Raw genomic sequence first — 6,058 nt, 5'->3', positions numbered from 1 at the left:
CCAAAACCAAAGTCGATTCTCCATTCTGTCCCTAGTGTGGTGCAATGAGGTCCATGTGTCCCTCAGAGCTGCTGAATCCCTCCCACACTGAAGAAGGATCTCGAACCTATCTCTTTCAGAGCCACTTCTCTCCTGAAAGCTTCATAAATGAGTGCAACGCTATCTGCTATGATTATCTATGTATTTGCATTTGAATGTCACTTCTATAGGAGCTACTAGGGGGGATGTGAACCTGCAACATGGTGGTGTCCATAATCCACTTCTGTCTAAAGCTCTTCATATCATGCGCTTTGTTTACTCTGAGTTGTTTGTCACTTTGGAGAAAAATATAAGTATGGTACAGTATAAGTAAAATATAGATACAAAGGTGCTGAGCCCAGAGAGAAGGGGGTGGAGCTGCAGGTGAGTGGGTGGGGTTTAGAACTGGGTTTCTGCACAGCCCAGAATCCATTCCTTGGCACTCATCTGTGTGACAGTTTTGTCAGCAGGGTGTAGTGTTTTTCGAAACCACAAACACTTTTTCTCCTCACAAGCAAAGCAATGGATGAAAAAAAAAAGATGCTGTGCTACTTGTATTATTATTATTATTATTATTACATTTACATTTATTCATTTAGCAGATGCTTTTGTCTAAAGCGACATACATTTATGTACAAAATGTACTTTTGTACATTACGTACAAAAGTACAATTTATGCATTTATTATTATTATTTATTTTTTTTATCAGTATTGCTCGCAGCTTGTTGATAGGGTTTCAACCAGGGACCTTACCCTAAGGATGGGGTGGGGGATGATGATGTCACCTTTGTGATGCCGCTGGAAGCCGCCACCATGGCTCCCTCATGCCGAGCCCAGCAGGTCTTCAGATGTGGCTGTGGCTGCATCTCATTGTTCTTGAAAAAAGTGTAAAGAAATATTTTTTAAAAATCCCCCGTTCATGAAGAGCAGCGCATCGGTGCGCTTCCCAGTCCTGCTGCTCAGCCAGGCAGCTGTCGGGCTTGGGAGCGAGGCCTCCGAGGGCGGAGGGGGGGGACCTGTCGGCTCCATAATTGCCTCCTGCCCGCTGTTTGCTCAGACGCTGTAATTGTGTCGCCTCCCCCCTCCCAGATGGACGTGGCTTCGCGCCCTAAGACAGAGGCAGTGGCAGAGGGGAAGGGAGAGTGCTAGTTCGAAGGGGATAGAGATGAGGGCTCTTCTGACCGACCCCCCTCCCCGACCTTCCACTGCAGCACCCATGTTCCGACAAAAATAGCGTGTGCTCTGGAGCTCAGACACATGTGACCCAGTGCTGGGAGTCGATAGCACGGATGGCAAGTAGTGCCTGGTAGGGGCAGCACAGCGCATGCTGATTAGAGCCAATTGCACTAGAGGCACTTGATTTCGAACCCCTGCTCCTACCACCGTGCCCTCGAGCAAGGTACTCATCTTCAGCTGATATAGTAAAAATAATGCTGGTGTACAAATAGGTAAAAAATTAGTGTCTTATTATATAAACCTACCACTAATTCATATTAGAGCATCAGCTGCACGGATAAATGTGGTGCGCAGCCCAGATTTTCACCGGACGGTTGTCGTTTTGAGTCCCAGGTGGCTCCCTTCACCGGAATATCCAGACAGGGAACGCTCAACACACAGTACTTTGCAAAAGCCTTAGGCACTTAGATGTTTCATACAAATATTTGTTTTAGATGGTTATTTAATGTCTTCGGCATTAGTGTCAATGGGAAAGAGCATATTTTAGATTTACAAGCATTCCTTTTGCAAAAAATTACAGTAAGGGTTTTGTACATTGTTAAAGAAAGAAAGTACGTACATACACACACACTCTCTGAAACCACTTATACCAAGCTGGGTCGCGGCGAGCTGGAGCCTAACTCAGCAACACAGGGCGTAAGGCTGAAGGGGGAGGGGACACACCCAGGATGGGACGCCAGTATGTCGCAAGGCATCCCAGGCAGGACTTGAACCCCAGACCTGCCAGACAGCGGGACCCGGCCAACCCGCCGCGACCCCGCTCGGGACAAGTTGTTGTTGACGATGGATGGTTACTCAGCTTTTTAGGAAGTTTATTAATTAAGAGCATTATTTTTGGAAGCATTCTTACTTTACAGCTTTTCCCCCAAGTGCCTAAAACTTTTGCACAGTACAAGATGCTACACCCCATGCTTATATTACAACAGCTGTACACAAGGAGTCTAACCGACCGCACCATGAAGCCACAGAGAAAGACACCCAGCATTGCCGTCGTACATCTCCATGACTCAAGACCAAGCGCCTTAATTCCCCCCCCCAACTAACACATCAACCACAAGGTGACTGGGTTGTCACGGGTTGTCAAGTGGGCACCTCCCTTCGTCGGTGTTTTGTTGAATTAGGCCCACGACACCGCTGGAAGGCTCAACGGTGCAGTCTGGCATCCCAGACCCGACACCCTCCACGCACAACAAATGTAACAACACCACAAACTACTATGGTACACAAAACTGTGGTGATTAAGCCACAGAAATAAAGTAATGAGGGAGGCACAGTTATTGGGACAGAAACAAGCCAGAGCCTTTCATGCCAGTGCTTCACAGCATCCTGTCTTCGTGCCCCACACCCCTCTATTACCCCCACTAATGGGGTGCCTGACCTCATCCAGGTGGCCAGGACTGATCTCTTCTCTGCTCCATAGCCTATAGAGACGTAATCCTGTTATTCCACATGGCCTATTCCTTTGCTCCAGCACTGTGTCCTCCCACCGTATCGATTCCTGCAAAGCGAAGTGTGTGCGTGCGCACGTGTGTGTCGTGCATACACGTGTCGAACTGCGCGCCGCTGGCTCGCTTGTTCAATACACTTAATCTCGAAGTTCTCCTGCTGGAATCTCTTCATTAGTATCGTCAGATCTATAAGCGCGTTAAGTGTAAAATCTGAAAATCAATTGAATCGGAGTGCATGAAAGCTTCTAAGCAGCGGCTGACTTTTGTGGTCAGAGGATGGTGTTTTACCGCGGTCTGCCCCTTGTGTGCCTGGCAGGAATATGGCAACTGGGCAGTGTGTGCGCCGTGCCTCTTGGCGCAGTGACCCCAGTTCCAGCAAGGAGCGTTTCCCGCGTACTTTCCTTGTTTCTCCCCAGCAAGGTCACCTTGAGTCCCCCTAGTGGCCGGCAGGAGAAGAGCAGCAGACGCATGGGCCCTCCTGCTGGAGGTTCCCGTTCCTCTAAGTGCGTGAGCGGTGGAGCAAAATCGCGAGAGATCTCAAGCCGAGCGCTGTGGGACAACAGGAGCGAGGTGTTCTTAAAAGGCAGGAACATTGAAATGATCCCTCTCTCTGCTCTTTTTACCATGTTCACAGGACACGGGGGAATTCTCACTGCCTACTTCAGGTAAACACGCTCACAGGCTTTTAGTTAATTGTTGGGAAGGATGAAGGGTTATTGCTCCTTTGTGCATTACCTTTGGAGAAAGAAAGACATAGTTGCAGACGTGTGATTCTCAAGTACAGTTAGTTTGTGTCTTTCCACCATATGCACCGATGTTCATCATACAAGTAGCTGCATAAAACTCAGAAAAATGGGACAATATTTGGGTTTCTGCACGTTGATCTTCAGCCTCATGGCGATGGGTTGCTTGCAGGTTCCACTAACTGCTGCACAGCAGCAACGAGGTTCTTCTCTCAGATGGAACTTGACTGATGGGCACGTTTCCTTATTTTGTAAAGCTGGATCCACCTTCTGAAGGTGTTGAGATGAAGCGCAGAGCTCACCTTACAGGAGCTCCTCTGCTGGGATTTGAACGTGCAACTTCCAGAGTGTCTTCATGAAGACTGGGCCTCCCCTGGTTACTTTAGTTGGCCACCTCGTGCTGTGAGGGCCCAGTGAAAGTCTCCATATGACGTCCTGCAGAAAGTCCAGCTTATGGACAGGACCAATTTGCCTTTGATTCCAAACGCTTGGCTTTTAATCTCTTATTTTTACGTAGGTCAATTCGGGATCTGGATTTGGTGAATTATTTATGGTCGCTAATTGGGGCTCTCAATCAAATGGCAGTTGCGCTGGATGGAGACGACCCCCAATTTTGTCCATCGATCCAGGTGCAGATCCGTGGTCCCAAAGCTTAATGGGAACTCAGGCTCGTCTGGTCACTGCGCTGAATTTTTCATTCACCTTTTCATCGTTTTTATATAGATCCTTTGATCTAAAAGGGCTCTTATGAAAGACTCTAACATTTGCCACATACAAGAGTCGTTACACACCTGGCCTGGAAAGACCCGAAACCCGTTCGAGGAGTGACCCGTAAATTCACTGTTTCACTGGGGTTTGGACCGATGAGCTGAGCCTCTGAGCCACAAAACTTCGCAGATGGTCGGGAATACCGTAGTGCCCATGTATTTTTACACCTTCTCCATCTATAAGATTCCACCCTTGATAACATGAGTTGGGTCTAACCTATCGACTGCTGCTATTACCACCCCCCCAGAGTGCTAACCTGGGGCCCACCACCCCCGAGTTCACCTGCCATGACACCCCAGGTCTGAAATGAGGTCAGCAGATGGTGTAAAGTTGAAGGAATTACAATTGTGACCAGAGGGCTGTCGGTCTAAATTAGCGTCGCGGCCTCCAGTAAATGGACCTGATTTGCGCCCTCACCCCCCCACCCCACAAACACACTTGCATCTGTTTTACCTGTAGGAAAGGGTTTGACTTTTATACATACACCTTCTTTGGCTTTATACGCCTGTTTTAGAAGTAAAAACTTTATTTCTGTCCTGCTCTGTCCTGCTCTGACCTGGACCAGTGAAGTTCCAAATTTTGTACATTTATAAAGTCGTCAAAGTCACAACAGGCCACTCGATAGATAGATAGATAGATAGAGAGATAGATAGATTACAGGAAATTACAGGATGCTATACAGCATCATATATACAATTTGTGTCAAAAGTCACTGGACTAGCAAAGGACAAAAAGTTGACATTGCGGTGTATGCAAATAAGGGAAAAAGTAAAAACATCACCCAGCTGGTCACCCCCCCAGCTCCCTGCCCCCACCTCTTCCAGGCTCCTTGTCTCTCCATCTGTTTGTCTTCACCCACACACACACCTCTCAGGAATGTGAATTAGGACGCAATTGGTTAGTATTACGTTTGGAGAATATTCTGGAAGACGCTTGGATGGCACTTAATTATGCTACAGCTGCTGAAATATGACTGGCAGATTGATTTATTCTCCTAGACACCATGTGCGGTTTCCCTGCCGATTAATGACGAACGCTTTATGGCCGGAGTGTATAATTAAATGGTATCCATGGTGATGTTTACAATGTCATCATTTAACCGGAGCAAGGCTTTTTGTAGGGTTGTTTGACCTTTGTCATTAAAAAAACCTTAAAGTGTAATATTGGGCATGTGCATAAAAAGCTACCACTGAGCCGTGTGCTGCTCAGTAGTACCTCAGCATTGCCCTCCTGGGATTTGACTTTATAATGTTGGGTCACGTCACTTAATCTTCTGAATCATTTCCTGCCCTGAAATTGTAAATATGTACATTTTACAGTTAGTTTTTGTTGTTAATGAGCTCAATAAATCTCAGTAAATCACAGCGAGGTCAGGAGATAATTATTCAGACTGACAAACGCCTGTTGCCACGTGCTGAAGACATGTCCGCGAACCCAGGCCCACTGCCGCACGATCGACCCACGACAGGCCAACAGTCATGGTGGGCGGTCCTTCTCCCGCTGTCACGTCCGAGCCAAGAAGGGGGTTCACGGCCGGCCACCGAGACTGCACCCCAAGGGAGGTCTCCTGCACATCGGGGCAGAAGCAGCTTCAGAGATGAGCGCAGTGAGGATGTTAAGCGGCCCACAGGATGCTGACTGGCCTACCAGATCGGAGGTATCTTTCGGATCACAGACTGACCGCTGCACTGCGGTTAAACCGCCCTTTCTGCATCAGGTCTCACAGGTAGAAATCATGCTCAGGAAGAGTGTGGGAGGCCGAGTTCTGGGACAGACCTGCGCTGAGAGCCCTGAGTGGCCTCAGTCACCTGGCTCCTGTACCTTACACAGGTGTGTTCTTGGAT

This window comes from Scleropages formosus, chromosome 24, assembly GCF_900964775.1.
Source record: "Scleropages formosus chromosome 24, fSclFor1.1, whole genome shotgun sequence".
In the NCBI taxonomy this organism is placed as follows: domain Eukaryota; kingdom Metazoa; phylum Chordata; class Actinopteri; order Osteoglossiformes; family Osteoglossidae; genus Scleropages; species Scleropages formosus.
Note: the sequence above shows the minus strand (reverse complement) of the source record.